The sequence below is a fragment of the Geotrypetes seraphini genome, chromosome 1 (genome assembly GCF_902459505.1).
Source record: "Geotrypetes seraphini chromosome 1, aGeoSer1.1, whole genome shotgun sequence".
Lineage (NCBI taxonomy): Eukaryota > Metazoa > Chordata > Amphibia > Gymnophiona > Dermophiidae > Geotrypetes > Geotrypetes seraphini.
This window is the reverse complement of record NC_047084.1, coordinates 530,692,390-530,709,291: the sequence shown is the minus strand read 5'-3', so window position 1 is coordinate 530,709,291 and position 16,902 is coordinate 530,692,390. Positions and strand designations below refer to the sequence as shown.

Here is a 16,902-nt window from a genome sequence, read left to right as displayed (position 1 = left end):
AAATTACATTTAGCACATGCCTTGATCCAATTCTCTGGTTACCCAATCAAAGAATTTAAGCAGATTCATTTGGCAACAACTTACCTTTAGTAAAACCATGTTGTCTCAGATCTTGTAACCCATTAGATTCTAGGAAAGTCACTATCCTTTCCTTCAGCAATGCTTCCCTTATTTTTCTAATAACCAAAGTGAGGCTTTCCAGCCTGTAGTTTCCCACTTCATCTCTGTGACCACTTTTGTGAAGAGGGACCACACCCGCTCTTCTCCAATCTCACGGAAACTCTCCTGTCTCCAAAAATTTATTGAACAAATTTTTGGAAGGACTCACCAAAATAGGGATACCATATTTGTGAAGACAAAAAGGAGGACACATGACCCCACTCACACTCCACCCACAGCCTCACCCATACTCCACCCAAAGCCCCACTCACATACTACCCAATGCTCCCCACCTTTTATCCATCTTCTTGGTCCTCCTTCCCATCCTCTATACCCTTTTAGTGCTTCTCTATCTCTATCTTTCTCTCTCTCCCTCCAACCCCTCCCCCTCTCTCTCTCTTTCTCCTTTCAACCCCCCTCTCCTGCAGATGTTTCTTTCTTTCTTCTTTCTCTCTTTTTCTCTCTTTCCTTCCAACCTCCTCTCCTGCTGTTTCTGCCTCTCCTCTCCCATCCAGCACTACCCTACTCGATGCTCTTTTCTCCAGCACTCTCTCCTTTCCATAATGCTTCTCCATCCCTCCTGCCTTCTCTCCATGCTGTTTTACCATCCCCCTCTCCTCCCCTCCCAATGTTGGTTCTTCAGCCCTCCCTCTTCCAACTTCAGATGTTGCTTCTCATGACCTCTCTCTCTAGTTCTCAACTCCCTCACCTACCTCATCCCCAGCTGCTGAAATTTTGAATCTTTGGGCAGCCAGCAGTGGCAATGATGGGAGCCTGCAGCTGTAGGTCTGCCCCAGAGGCCACCTCTCCGCAGCAACTTCCTGCTCCCACATAGGCAGGACCTGCAGATAGGCAGCTTCTGGAGTAGGCTGATAGTAGTAGGCCCACCTCATTCCTGCTGCCAGCTGCCCAGATTCAAAATTGCAATGGTGGGGGAGGAGGTAGATGGTAAAGTCAGGAGAGCCGACTAAACCGAGACAGACTCCCCTGTTTGAAAATTTTTTAAAATCCAGACACCGAGATAGTCCTCTAAAGAGGACATCTTGGGTTTTTCCGAATATATTGTAATCCTACAACAAAACCTCTTTAAGCTCTGACAATATCCTGGGATGGTTCCCATCTGTTCCCATGGCTTTGTCCACTTTCAATTTTTAAAGTTGTTCATAACAACTTCTTCCATGAATGGCATGATATCCACTCCATTCTCATGTGTAACTTTGCCAGCTAATAGCAGTTCTTCAGGATTTTCTTTCATGAACACAGAAGTATTTATTTAGCATATTTGCTCTTTCCTCATCACTCTCCATATAGCAGTTCATAGGTGCATAGGTGCATTTGTGTCTTTATAAATTACTAGGGGCCAAGCAGCAAACTGGAGCTGCTAACATTTGGAGTAGGGTAAATGCGCATGAGTCGAGTCTCTTTCATTTGAATGGAAACTCTGCAAATGAGAGAGCATGGGATGAAGTTAAGAGGTGTTTTGGCTTAATCATCTGTATCAGGAGTCCCAAAGATAAGTAGCAAACCAATAGTAAAAGTCAGATCCGTGAGGATATTAAGTAAAGAAAACGTATCACACACTAATCCTTCTGGATGAAAAGCTCAGAAAACTGGTGACCAGTATTGAATAGACAAGTTTTTAGGGGCTGACACTAACTTAACTGGCTAAGTCAATATTCTGCACTGGCCAGTTAAATTAATAGTGGCCAAAGATAGGTCTGCTATTTATGCAGGCTGATTTGGCGCTAAACATAGTTTGTCACCTCCAAATATTAGCGGTTATCACATGATAACTGCACTGATCACAAATACTTAAGGGAGATAACTGGTTATCTCATACTGAATATTTGTGGTTAGGTACCAAAATGCTATTTAAGCGGTTAGCAGCCATTTCTGGCTGGTTGAATAGCTTTGAATATCAGGGAGGGGTGGGGGAATTATGCACTGATATTAGTCTCCATGAATGGTGCTGTTTTAGATACGGATATAGACTGTCCAAGTCTTTTCTCTTCATGGCCTTTTTTAAGAAATAGCATACTTTCTTCCACTTGGAGAAACAATATAACAATGCAATCCTTGTTATAAAGGCATTTGCTTCTGGGGTATCATTTACCGGTAACTTTAAAAAGCAATCAAATCCTGCTGGGGAGCTAAATGAATCAAACTGTCTAAACTATTATTTTTTACTTGAAATATCTTCATCACAACATCTTGAAACCATAGTGAAACAAAAAATTAAATAAATAAATAAAACCCCTTGTGGGCAGTAGTGATGGCTGTTAAAAGCACTCATCTGAACCTATGGCCCAGGAGAGTTGGATATCTGTCAAATAAAGGAAGCAAGATGGACAGGCACAAATCACACAAAGGAGAACATTTTCAGCTCCGACAGGTAGAGACTGCAAATAGGAAATAAGTAGTCAGCAAAGCAAATCATTTCCTGCCTTGTCTCGATTTTTCAGTCTGCGCGGGGAGGTCTTCACTGCTGAGGGTCTAGAAGTCAATATGCTCTTAGCACCTTGCATTCATTTAGGGCGACCTAGCAGTAAAACTAATCATTTCACCTAATGCAAGGCTGAAAGCCATCCACATTACTCAAAGCCATTCCTCCTCTTCCCCGTTAGAGTTAATTGCTTGAATAATGCATTTATTTAACACCGAGCCAAACGTAAAGCTTTTTCAGGAGAGCACTTCAAAGTACAATAACAAGGCTTCTTATGCTGAAGTAAATTTACTGACAAATATTTCCTTTTTAAAAATGAAAACTACAAAGTGGAGATTTTTGAATTCATGATCATCTATATATAAACATTTTCGAGTTGGTTCAACAGTAAAACTCAGAATTCCTAATATAATTATTACATTTATTTTAGGTATTCCATGGGCCCTAAGTCATCCTTCTGGTTTGTCAAATGATTTGCTATATGATGGGCTTCTGAAAAGTTCTCAGCCCAAATTTGAAAGAATGATGTGGAGACATGAAACTTACAAGTTATTCAACACTTTTTTTGACATTTTCTTGACACTTCAGGTCTGCTGCAACCAGCCACTGAATCCATGAAAAGACAGCACTGAGAGTATAGAATCTGCTCTTTTATTAATGCATGGGGACCATTTATATCAAGCAATAGGAAAAGTGCCGCTGCTAAGTTCTCCTGAGTACCCCCTCAAATAAAGCTGTGAGTAAAGGAGAAGAAACAGAACTGAGGGCTGGATTCTCAAAACTTATTGTACCTTTAACAATGGTCACAAAACTGGTTCCAGCTGGTATAACGTGCCAGTATTTTACCGCCTGATTATCAGAACTGTGGTCTTCTCTGAGCTTCCTGGCAGCCTCCAGCTCTGCCATGCAAATGTTGTACCAGTGGCGTACAAAGGAGTGGGGGGGGAGAGAAATGGTAGACAGTGGGAAAGAAACAGAGATGTTGGATATGGCAGTGGAAAGGGAAGATACAGAGATGGAAGATGGATGGTGAGCATGGAGAAAGAAGAAAACATCAAATGGGCAGGAGACCCTGGCAAGCAAGTTAACAGAAGACAAACAGAAGCCAGAGCCTGGGGCCAACATGATTTGAATAATGACCAGACAACAAAATGTAGAAAAAATAATTTTATTTTCTGTTTTGTGATTACAATATGTCAGATTTGAAATGTATATCCTGGCAGAGCTGGTGTTAGGATTTAAAGAGAGAGGAAAAGTCTTTTATGTTTATTTTGTTTACACCACAGTGCCAGTGTGGGGTTGGAGATGTTGTAACTCTATGCAATGTTATATTGTAACACTGTGGATGCTAAACTGTAACCCACTCTGAGCTTTCTGATGAGGACCGGAAATAAAATGAAATAAATAAAATTACTAAAAATATTTTTTTATATGGCAGATGTGTTAAAAAAAATGATCGGTCCTGGGTGTAACCTACCCTAGGTACGCCACTGTGTAGTACAATGAGGTCATTCCTATTAAAATAATAGTAAAATGAGCTCATTAATATTTAAACAAGCACTCAGGGTGATTCTCTATTATTGCTGGGTTATTCTCTAAGTAAAGCACTAGCTTTTAACAACCAAAAATTACAGGGGTGTCAGTACTGTGAAAAACATATCTCAGGCTCATGTTTCTGGCTATGGCTCATGATAAAAAAAATTTAAAAAACACACTATTCACTTAAATTATAGTAATTAGCAGAAATTTCTCTCAACTTTGTGAACAAAACTATGGGAAAAACATTTAGGAGGTATATAAGTTGTTGGTGGTGGAAGGGTTATATTTCATGGTGGAGACGAATAGTGGCTTTAAAAATGAATATCTTGACTAGATTTCTATTTTTGTTTCAAACTCTGTCAGTGAGTTCTGAAACTCAGCACTGAGTCCTGAAAATTCTTGAAGGAGATTTATACCACTTTGTGTGAGATGATACAAAGCTGAGGTTAGCCAGGGCAGTGTTATGGCAAAGAAGGGAGTATGAGGGGATGGTAGTCTCAAACTTTCATTGTTATGACCTAACAGCCCAATTAAAACATTTAAATTTTGAGTTTGAACCTTATAAATTAACAGTTCAGTTAGAACAAACTACATTAGGCAATTTGCCCACTTAAACATCTGTTGGTGAGGTCTGACTATAAAGCATTAGTGGTCAACCTTCAGAATCCTTTCACCACACACCTCTTAGAAGTGTGGGGGGTGGAGGTAAAATCTCCACTATGACAGCAATCCATCATGAGCCCACTTTCATGCAAGGCAGGGATCCTAATGACTTTCAGGTTTGGGAGCATAAAAGGTTGATTTCCTTTGTACAGTTATTGGATGATGGACAGTTGGTATCCTTTGATACCCTCAGGAACTCCTATGATTTGGTGTTAAGAGATTTCTTACTGACTGCCGGCAGGATCATCAGGATCATAGACAGTGCAGGAGGGGATGACACTGCTGTACTTATCCACGTGGGAACCAAAGATGTGAGCGGATGGAAGTATGATAGGGAGGAAATGAAGAACCAGCTCCGCTCACTCGGAAGAAAACTGAAGGTCAGGGAGGTGACAGTGGCATTTTCTGAGATCCTCCCGGTACCGAGAGCAGATGCGAAGAGGCAAGATGAACTGCGAGAAATCAACGCCTGGATGAGACGATGGTGCGAGGAAGAAAGCTTTGACTTCGTGCGCAACTGGACAGCGTTCTGGGGAAGGAACAGGTACTATAGGAAGGACGGACTACACCTCACCAAAGAAGGGGCGAGAATATTGGCTGGAAACATGAAGAAGGTCATTGAGAAGACTTTAAACTGAAGATCAGGGGAGAGCGGACAGGGAAAATGCTTGAGTACCTGATTGTAAAACCGCTTAGATAACCTTGATAGGTGGTATATAAAATCCTAATAAAAAAAAAAAAAAAAGTCGACAACTGGTCGATGGCCCGGACAGCAGGCACTAAGGACATCCACCCAGATAAAGGGGAAGAACTTGCAGCAAATGAGGGAGACAACAATGGAGCGCAAATAGAAGCCGTGAAAGACACAATAGGGACTGTGAAGCCCAGAAAGTCCAAGAAGGCAGCACAAAGGGAGCTTAAATGTATGTACACGAATGCCAGAAGCCTAAGAAATTAAATGGGGGAGTTGGAGACACTAGCAAGACGCGAAGAAATAGATATCATTGGCATAACAAAAACATGGTGGAATGAGGAAAACGAATGGGATACAGTACTGCAAGGATACAAGCTTTACAGAAGAGACAGAACAGGACAGAAAGGGGGAGGCATTGCCCTATATATCCAGGAAGGAGTAGAATCTACTGGAGTAGGGAAGGCGGAGGAGAAAAAGAAACTGGAGTCCCTCTGGGTAAAAATCCCCAGACAGAACGGAGCAGACACAAAAATAGGTCTCTACTATCAACCTCCAGGTCAGACGGAGGAAACAGACTCTGAGATGATAGAAGAAATAAGACATGAATGTAGGACGGGCAATGTAACGATCATGGGAGACTTCAATTTCCCAGGAATAGACTGGAATCTAGTAACCTCAAGCTGCGGCAGGGAGATAAAGTTCCTGGAAATGGTGGATGACTGCTTCCTGGAACAAATGGTAGGAGAACCGACAAGAGGAAACGCCACCTTGGACTTGGTCCTAAATGGCATAACTGGGCAAACAAAAGAAGTAGAAGTCACGGTCCTGCTGGGGACGAGCGATCACAGTATGATCTTTAAACTCGACATCGGAAAGGGGAAGCGAACCAAGACCCTAACCACAACCTTTAACTTTAAAAAAGGAAGATATGACAACATGAGAGCCATGGTAAGAAAATGGATCAAAAAAAGGATAGCTGAAATCGAAACGGTAGAGCAAGCATGGTCCCTACTAAAAAAGCAGGGGGAAGTTAGGGGTCATAAGACCCCCAAGGCATGCATTTGAGGTTTGAAGAATTGGGAAGGAAAGCCCAAAGTTGAAGTGGTGTATTCTGCCAATGGGGTAGTCTCCAGTTTGGTGTGAAATTGCAGCTCATTGGAAGGGGGGTAGATAGCTCATCGGTACATGATTAGAAACATTGACTTAATGTATAAGGGGTGGGGGGGGGTGTAATTGACTGATCAACATAGGGGAGACTTTGACCAGAAGAAGAAGAAGGAATGGCCAGTTAACCCAAATACTGAAGAGTTCATGAGGGGAGAGGTTGGAGGGGAGAGGAGGAGCAGAGATTCGCAGGGGGTTGGAGGAGGGAAATAACTGTTTGGCTGAAGGAACCATGATCAGCTATTTGAAGTAATTTTGGTTAATTGTAGGAGGAAGACGGAGGGAGGAAATGATTTGGAGGAACAGGGTCGGGGGGGTCATTAGTGTTTCAAAGTTGGGGTTTTAAATGTTATTTTAAACTAATAGATTGCTTTGTTATTTGTATGGCTGGACTAAGTGTTAAATTAGTTGTTGCATATTGCACAAGTTAATAAATTTAAAAATATATAAAATTTTATAACATATGTAACACTATTCAGTTAGTGATGGTCAGCGTTTTTTTTTTTTTTTTAATAGAGACTGCAGCTGCTAAAATTGCAATATATAAATAGAATGTGAGCAAGAGCTGCTTTATGTCATCTTATCAATCTTGATAACAGGAACTCAGTGGTCGCGACGTGAAAGATAAGCTTCACATAAGGATAGCCCTGAAGAAACCCTCGGGGTGAAACATGTCGGCTTTGATATCCCTAAGGATTTGGCCACTTTAAACTAAATATTATATAAAAAATATTAATCACAAAAGATATTTATTATACATTATTTATTGTTTTGAAAGACTTAACCACATTCTAAGATTACAGCAATCAAATTTTCCAACTTATTCACATGCAACTAAACAACTAAATAACTCCTCTTTCACTCGCAATCTAAGTAACATTTCTCTTCCAGACATTCAATCCTCTTTTGAACTGAATCTTGAGGACTTCTCCTCTCTAACTTTAATAGAACAATCAGTTAACTGGGAAACTGCCACGACCTCTCTCCTAAACTCACTAGCTCCTAATTCTAAAATACAAAATACCTCTACACCTAACCCTTCACCAAAAAAACATCAACCCTGGTTTAATGAAAATCTGATTCTCCTCCGTAGACAGGTCCGTTCGGCTGAAGGTAAATGGCGCAAAACACTCAATAACACTCACTTACTCTTATACAAAGAAAAAGCTTCCCATTACAAAAAGACCATTCAACTGACAAAAAAAGATTATTATTCAAAACTTATCTCAAAAACTAGTAATTCATCTACTCTATTTAACATAGCTCAATCTCTATCAAAATATTCAAAAAAGAAACTTCTTCCACCAACTGCAACATCCCCATCTGCAGACGAACTCTCCGACTTTTTTCACAAAAAAGTGATCGATATTAGAACCCATCTCGGACCACCTGTTCCCCCTTTTTCTCCGTCTACCAACAATGATTCATCCTTCTTACCTCTCAGTTCTCTTTCTCAATTCAAAGTACCCACGACTTCCCAATTATCCACCATTCTACACTCAATAAATTCTCCAAACAATATAGTAGAAACCTTCCCTCCACACTTACTCAAAAAATTTTTCTCTTTTTTTGGACCTTACATAAGGGAAATGATTTCCAAATCTTTTTCTGAATGTCAAGTTCCAACATCGTGGAAAACTGCATTGGTCTTCCCTAAACTCAAACAATATAACTCAGACCCCTCTTTACCTAATAACTACCGCCCAATTGCAAATTTGTCGTTAATCTCTAAAGTTACTGAAAAAATCGTTCACACCCAACTATCCGAATATTTTGATCAAACACATGCCCTTCACCCGTATCAGACAGGCTTTCGCTCCTCACATTCCACCGAGCTATCATTACTAGGTCTCATCTCTACTATACATTACTTTCACGACCACTTAAAATCGGTCCTACTAATCTCTCTCGACTTATCCGCGGCATTTGATACCATCGACCACTCTCTATTACTATCTAGACTGTCAGACTGTAATATTACAGGACACGCTCTCAACTGGTTCATATCCTACTTTCATCAGCGAAAATCCAAAGTCTATTCAAAAAACCAAATCTCGTCTTCAGTAATTCAAAATTTCGGAGTCCCTCAGGGCTCCATTTTATCCCCTCTATTATTCAATATCTTTCTATCCCCTCTTCTTTCTCTCGCTCAATCACTAGGTTTCACTATTTTCGCCTACGCTGACGATATACAGTTGCTTTACCCGATTACCACCTCAAACCTTTCAGATATTACTGAACTAAATGCCAAACTGATTATCTTAAGCGATTGGCTCCTTTCTAACAAACTTTCACTCAATGCTGACAAATCTTGCGGTCTTCTTCTCCCCATTAAAAAATCTGAAACAATACCTGGTACAATTTACATTAAATCCACACCTTTACGTATGGAAACTAAAATAAAACTATTAGGCGTCTTTTTAGATAGAGAACTAACTTTTCACGATCACATCAGTTCTATTGTACAAACTTGTTTCTTCAAATTACGTATTATTCGTTCCCTCAGATCTCTTTTAACTAACGACTCGATTAACATACTAATTCATTCCCTAATCATCTCACACTTAGACTATAGTAATTCTCTTCTCAATGGACTCCCCCAAAAAGAACTACGACGGCTGCAACTTGTTCAAAATACCGCTATTAAACTCATTTACAATGTCGGCAAGTTCGAACATGTTACTCCTCTTTTCAAAGAGGCTCATTGGCTCCCCATCTCTCATCGGATATGTTATAAAATTATACTACTTACATTCAAAATTAAACATTCACGCCTACCTCTATTTCTTGATAAACTTTTAATCCCCCAAAGTTCTCCTCGTTCATTAAGATCATCTGATCAAAAACTCCTTTTCATTCCCTCTCTAAAAGAATCCTTTTACACTAGGAATACTAACTTCGCCATAACTGCACCCACATTATGGAACTCTCTCCCCCAATTTCTTAGGGACGAAACTCAATTACCAAAATTTAAGATTAATCTTAAAACTTATCTATTTAAAGATGCCTACGCCAATTCTTAATCTTTTTCTTGTCCATTCGTTGATTTCTTTTTCAACCTAATTATCATTCTCAAAGCATATCACTCATACCAGGCACCCCCGCCCCCCATGTTATATCCCTTCCCTCTATCTCATTTCTCCTACAACTATGTAACTTTTTCCTAACCCTCCCACTTACCCTCACTGTCTTGTCTGTCTATACGTATTATTTGTTTCTATTTTTCTCACTACTCTCTTTAAACACAATTAAATATATCTTGCTTTCCTTTTTACATATTATTGTTAACCGGTCAGATATTTGTTTTTATGATCGGGGTATAAAAAACCAATAAACTTGAACTTGAAACTTGATAAGAGACCCGGTGAAGATTAAATTCATAAAGCCAGATACTATGAAACATATTTGAGTATCTCGGTGGCATTTCTGAGGGTCTGTGTGATTAGTAATATTGTGATGAGGGTTAGGAAGTAGCCAAAACCGGACTACTCTCGAAGCATTATTGAGATACGCTGTCATACAAATCTTATCAATTATGACATACATAGCAGCATCTTTGTCCACAACCATTTCTCTTACAAATGGGGCTCTCCCCTGCTCATCATTCTGTCTGACACAACAGCTGTTGTCTTCAACATCCATTGGTTCAATTTTCACACGTGCTACTTCCTCTGGGAGAGGCAGATCATCAGGCAGAGTCCCCAGGCAGTTCTGAATCATTTCCATCACACGTTCTAAATGTTTCTGGAAGCTTTCAGCAGTCTCAAGGCGTTGATGTTTCTGCACCTCCATCAAAACCTTGAGGGTCTCTCTCACCTGATGAGGTCGATACTCATTAATTAAAGCATATGAGGACAGACTTAAAGATCTCAATCTGTATACTTTGGAGGAAATGCAGGAGAGGGGATATATGAGAGTTGTTTAAATACCTATCTACTATAATAAAACCCTAAGCATGTGCGCACGCTTAGCGGCGTGTTCCGAGATCTGTAGGTCCGTGGCCAGCAAGAGTGTGCATGCGCGCTTACTACGGCACCACACAACAGCCCAACACACGCTTACAACCTGTGCCACTTGCCGGCAGAGAAATTTTAAAAAGCGGCCCTCCCTGCTCTCCAGCAATTTCATCTAAGCAGTTTGCTGCTGTCGTCCTCCCCCCCCCCTCCCCGGTGCATCCCTCCCCAGCGCACATGAACCCCCATTGAGCCTCCCACCACAAGACGCATCACACTAAAGACGCTGCTCCGGGGCCTTCCCATGCTCTGATTTCCTTTGCCACATCTCTGATGACATCATCAGAGGTTTGATGGTCATCTCGCGGTGGGAGGGTCAGTGGGGTCAGTTGCACGGCAGCGATAGTGGTGGGGGGAGAGGGTTCTACTGCACAGGGGAATGGCAGGCAGGCTGGCTTCGGAGGGTGTGGGTGGGACAAAGTATGAAAAGCAGTGAGGGGGAGCAGAGAAGAGGTGCTGCTGGACCAGGGGAGCAGGAAAAAGGTGCTGCTGGACCAGGAGAGCAAGGAAGAGGGACAGGGGGAGCAGGGAAGAGGTACTGCTGGACCGGGGGAGCAGGAAAAAGGTGCTGCTGGACCAGGAGAGCAAGGAAGAGGGACAGGGGGAGCAGGGAAGAGGTGCTGCTGGACCGGGGGAGCAGGAAAAAGGTGCTGCTGGACCAGGAGAGCAAGGAAGAGGGACAGGGGGAGCAGGTAAGAGGTGCTGCTGGACCGGGGGAGCAGGGAAGAGGTGCTGCTGGACAGGGGGAGCAGGGAAGAGGTGCTGCTAGACTGGGGGAGCAGGGAAGAGGTGCTGCTGGACAGGGGGAGCAGGGAAGAGGAACCAGGGGAGCAGGGAAGAGGTGCTGCTGGACTAGGGGAGCAGAGAAGAGGGACAGTGGGAGCAAGGAAGAGGTGCTGCTGGACTGGGGGAGCAAGGAAGAGGGGCAGGGGGAGCACAGAAGAGGTGCTGCTGGATTGGGGGAGCAGGGAAGAGGGACAGGGGGAGCAGGGAAGAGAGACAAGGGGAGCAGGGAAGGGGTGTGCTGGAACAGGGAGCATGGAAGAGGGACAGGGGGAGCAGGGAAGAGGTGCTGCTGGACAAGGGGAGCAGGGAAGAGGTGCTGCTGCACAGGGAAGTGGGGTGGGGGAGGGAAATGCTGCTGCACAGGGAAATGGAAGGGGAGGGTATGCTTCTGCTGCCACTGCACAGGGAAGTGGGTTGGGAAGGAAAATGCTGCTGGTGAGAAAAGGGAGCTGGGGCTGAAAGGGAAAAGATGGGAGAAGGGGGCTGGGGGGGTAAAAATGGGTTTGGAGCTGGAGCTGTGGCTGAAAATAGGGGACATGTGATGGAAGGAGGCTTTACTAGCATCCGTTAATGTAACGGGCTTAAACACTAGTATAATATAAATGTGCATGAGTCGAGTCTCTCATTTGAAAGGAAACTCTGCAATGAGAGGGCATAGGATTTAGTTAAGAGGTGATAGGCTTCGGAGTAATCTGAGGAATACTTTTTTATGGAAAGGGTGGTAGATGCGTGGAACAGTCTCCCAGAAGATGTGGTGGAAACAGAGACTGTGTTTGAATTCAAGAGGACCTGAGATAGGCACGTGGGATCTCTCAGAGACAGAAAGAGATAATGGTTACTGTAGATGGGCAGACTAGATGGGCCATTTGGACTTTATCTTCCGTCATGTTTCTAAGTTTCTAATTAAGTTATGCATGTGGATAAACAATAACTTAAGGTCATCTAACTTCTCTTATGCTTCCTGGACTCCGTATCAAAATGTCTAAAAGATCCAAAAAGTTCACCAGGATAAACATATTGAGTTTTCGCAACTCTTTCTTATGGTCAAACTATTCCCAGGTATTCAATTCTGGTCCATGGCATTAAATATCTGGGTTTCTGCAGACAGCACTTAACAGGATAAATGCCTAAATTCAGCCCATTTTGGCTGGTTATCTTAACTGATTAAGGGCTGAATATCAACAGATATCTGACTAAATACCAACTCCGCCCCCAGAATGCTCACACTGGTTTCAGCTTTAGCAGTTAAAGGGGATATTCATATCTGAGTAACTGCTGCTAATGCCCCTCTCAGTGCCAGTTAATTGGGCAAGAGGATCTCTTACTTGGTAAATAGGTTTTGAATATTGATCCTATAGATGCTTATGTGTCTTTATATAATTAGCTCAAAATAGGTGCCTACTTGGCTTCCCTATCTTTTCAACCCGCTATAAATTTGCATAACATAACATGAATCCCATTTGTATACTGCAAAATCTTGCAGTTCTATGCGGTTTGAAAATTAAAGAAGACTGAACAATCACAGTGAAGTACAATCGATCTTCCAAAATCTTTCCAAACAGATTAGCTTTCAATAACTTCCTAAAATGTAAATAAGAGGTAGAGCTAGCCAGTAATTAATGAAATTCAGTGTCCCAACTAGCAGCTTGAAATGATAATAAACACAGCCTCTTACTGTTGGAAAGGCAAACAATGCTGGGGGAGCGCAATGAACGTCTAATGCAGGGGTGTCGAAGTCGGTCCTCGAGGACCGCAATCCAGTCGGGTTTTCAAGATTTCCTCAATGAATATGCATGAGATCTATGTGCATGCACTGCTTTCAATGCATATTCATTGGGGAAATTCTGAAAACCCGACTGGATTGCGGCCCTCGAGGACCGACTTCGACACCTGTGGTCTAATGCGAGACCTTATAACATATACATATGCCCTCCATGCATTGCACTTTTAGGGTATGATTTAAAACAAAAAAAAAAAACCCTCCCCGAGGCAGGACACCTACATTGTAGGCTTCCAGAGCACATCTATGAAGTTTAAGCACACCCAAGGCAGAGAGTGGGTGTGGTTTCTCCCGAAAGTGGCTTTGGGCGGGCTTATGCATTGGTATGCATCTAGATGGGAGGCAAATGGCTGAAATGTAGGCCCGCAAAGTGCTGTTCTATATTTCATGAGTCTGTCCTGAAGTGTAAGCACTATTCTGCACAGGATGCCGGTACATGACTGACACATGATCTGCGGCTGCCAATACCGGCGTCCTATATAGAATAAGGCCCTTACTAATCAGTAGTACAGAAACTTTCTGCACATTTGCAACTTGAATCTTCTTTTTTTTTTTTTTTTCTTCAGATAGAGCAAAGTCAATAATATACCAGAAGATTTTAAATGTGGTAGACAGACAGCAAGTTAGTCCATGTTGCCATCCCTTGTGAGCCTCATTAAGACTTGTCATGGCAAGAAATTGCATGTTGTGATCAAAGCTTAGCAAAATAACACTGGGTCTACTGTGATAAGACAGACATTTTCAGAATGACATGAAGACACATTTAAGAAAGATCTCCTAAACATTAAAACAGAGTTGGGGTAGTGTTAAGCCTTGTTTCAGTTTATTTCTCCAAAAGGTCAAACATGCATGGTTTGAATCGTGAAGGGAGATGTGAAATCCAATGCATTGTTGAAAGCAATCAGCAGATTGTAAATTACCAGGAGTTTCATTTTGCACTATTTTAATGTGAGGGTTTTTTTTTCTGTGACACAAACATATGTGAAAAATGTTATATAAATCATAGAAACAGAGGCAATGACAGCAGATAAAAAGCATAAAACCCATCTAGACTGCTCAATTTAATTCTAGGGGCACTTAGCCGTGGAGATAACTACATTGATAACTATATTAAAAAAAAAGAATCTACAGGATCCGGCAATGCTATATTATTTGATTTTATTTATAATGTTTAACTAAAGAGTCTCAACCCATGATTCTAGACTTTTAAGGAGATTATTGAAGATTTGTGGCTGGGTTCATAAGTTACAGCCCCATTACAAGGCAATTAAAGTAATAATGCCAGAGCCACAGCATCTGCTTCTGTTTTTGAAATTTAACACGAATTATGAGCACTTGCTGAGCAGTTATGAAAAATGGAAGGTATTAAAATTGAGGAGGAAATCCTAATCAATATTCTGATATGCAATTATTTATTTAATTTTCTATACTGTTAATAATAATAATAATAATAACAACAGTTTATATACCGCAGGACCGTGAAGTTCTGTGCGGTTTACAATGATTAGAAATGTTACAGATTGAGTGAACAAACAAAGTACAGATTTAGCGACAGGTGGTTCTTGCGCTCGGTTGTTAAGGACTAAGATTGAATAGGTTGGTTTCCTAAGTATTTCAGGAATAGCTGTGTTTTCAGACATTTCCTGAATTCTCCATAGGTAGTAGGCACAAGCAATTGTTCAAGGTCTTTACCCCATAATGCTGCTTGATGTGCGAGAAGATGTTGATGATGACTTTTAAATTTACAACCTCTAACCGGTGGAGAAACGAAGTTCAGGTGTGAGCTTCGCTTGTGTCTGTTGGTTGAGAAAGAGAAAAGGTCTGTTATGTATTTAGGGGCTAAGCCATAAAGTACCGTAAAGCAAAAACAACTAAACTTGAATTTCACACGTGCCTCCATCGGTAGCCAGTGTAAAAGTCGATAGGAAGGTGTCACATGATCAAACTTCTTCAATCCACAAAGTAGACTAACTGCTGTATTTTGAACCAGTTGCAATCGCCGCATGTATTTCTGGGGGAGTGCCAAGAAGGCGATGTTACAATAATTGAGTTGACTCAGAATAAGGGATTGTACTAGAATTCGAAATGATGAGGCATCGAAGTAAGCTCTGGTGGACCGAAGTTTCCAGAGGGTATAAAAGATTTTTCTGATCAAGGAGTCCATCTGGTCTTTCATGGTCAGGTTTTGGTCCAGTGTTACACCCAATATCTTCATAGTGGGTTGAATTGGATAGCTGAGGTTGTTGATGCACATTGGTGCTTTAGTGTCGAGTGGGTATGGCACTGCTATGAAAAATTTTGTTTTCTCTGAGTTTAGTTTTAGTCTGAATTCGGTCATCCATTGCTCCATCCAATTTACCATATTTTCACGTAGATAACGCGCACCCGTGTAAAACGCGCACACGGGTATAGCGCGCGGAAAACACAAATTTATGTAAAGAAATTTTTATATACCGCGCTCACGGGTATACCGCGCATGCCGCCCCGACTCTCCTCTGGCTGCCCTGACTCTCCTCTGGCTGCCCCGACTCTCCGTTCGCTGCCCCGACTCTCCTCTGGCTGCCCTTACTCTCCTCTGGCTGCCCCGACTCTCCGTTCACCTGCCCCGACTTTCTGTTCGCTGCCCTGACTCTCCTCTGGCTGCCCCGACTCTCCTCTGGCTGCCCCGACTCTCCGTTCGCTGCCCCGACTCTCCTCTGGCTGCCCCGACTCTCCTCTGGCTGCCCCGACTCTCCGTTCACCTGCCCCGACTTTCAGTTCGCTGCCCCGACTCTCCTCTGGCTGCCCCGATTCTCCTCTGGCTGCCATGACTTTCCGTTCGCTGCCCCGACTCTCCATTCGCTGCCCTGACTCTCCTCTGGTTGCCCTGACTCTCCGTTCACCCGCCCCGACTTTCCGTTCACTGCCCCGACTCTCCTCTGGCTGCCCCGACTCTCCGTTCGCTGCCCCGACTCTCCTCTGGTTGCCCTGACTCTCCGTTCACCCACCCTGACTTTCCGTTCACTGCCCCGACTCTCCTCTGGCTGCCCCGACTCTCCTCTGGCTGCCCCGACTTTCCGTTCGCTGCCCCGACTCTCCGTGCGCTGCCCCGACTCTCCTTTCACCCGCCCTGCCCTGCTCCCAGCTCTATAAGCATGCGCAATGGTCTGAGCATGCTTGCCGCTTAGTTTTCTGCGCCGGGTTGTGGGGGCGCGCTTTTGACCTGTCACCAAGGCGGTTTTTCTGGCGGTGTGCTTTTCACCACGTGGCTGTGGCCCCCCTCTATCTGGCCTTGTAATTTGCCCAATGAATACTATTTTGACTATACAACAGCATGTCAGCCTTTGGGTAAGCCTATAAAAGATAAATGCTGCATGTAGAGCCCACATTTTAATTTGATCTCTTCAGATTGGTATTCTGCATTTATCTACCCGGTAGTAGAGTTTATCAATTAAATTTAAATTTACCGCCATAATGGCAGGAATGAGATGAAAGTCATATACAGCGGACTTTAAGCTTCAAGTCGTTGCGAAAGCTGAGGAAATAGGCAACTGGGCCGCAGCGAGAGAGTTCGATGTTGGAGAAACATCGGTGCATGAATGGAGAAAAGATAAGAAGGAACTGGAGAAATGCAATTCGTGAAAACGGGCACATCGTGGGGCCAAACCAAAATGGCCTCAGC

At 42.8% G+C, this 16,902-nt stretch overlaps 1 pseudogene; it reads right to left on the bottom strand.

Moving 5' to 3' along the window:
• Positions 1–16,902, bottom strand: part of LOC117369148 — an 82,492-nt pseudogene that overhangs the window by 22,798 nt on the left and 42,792 nt on the right.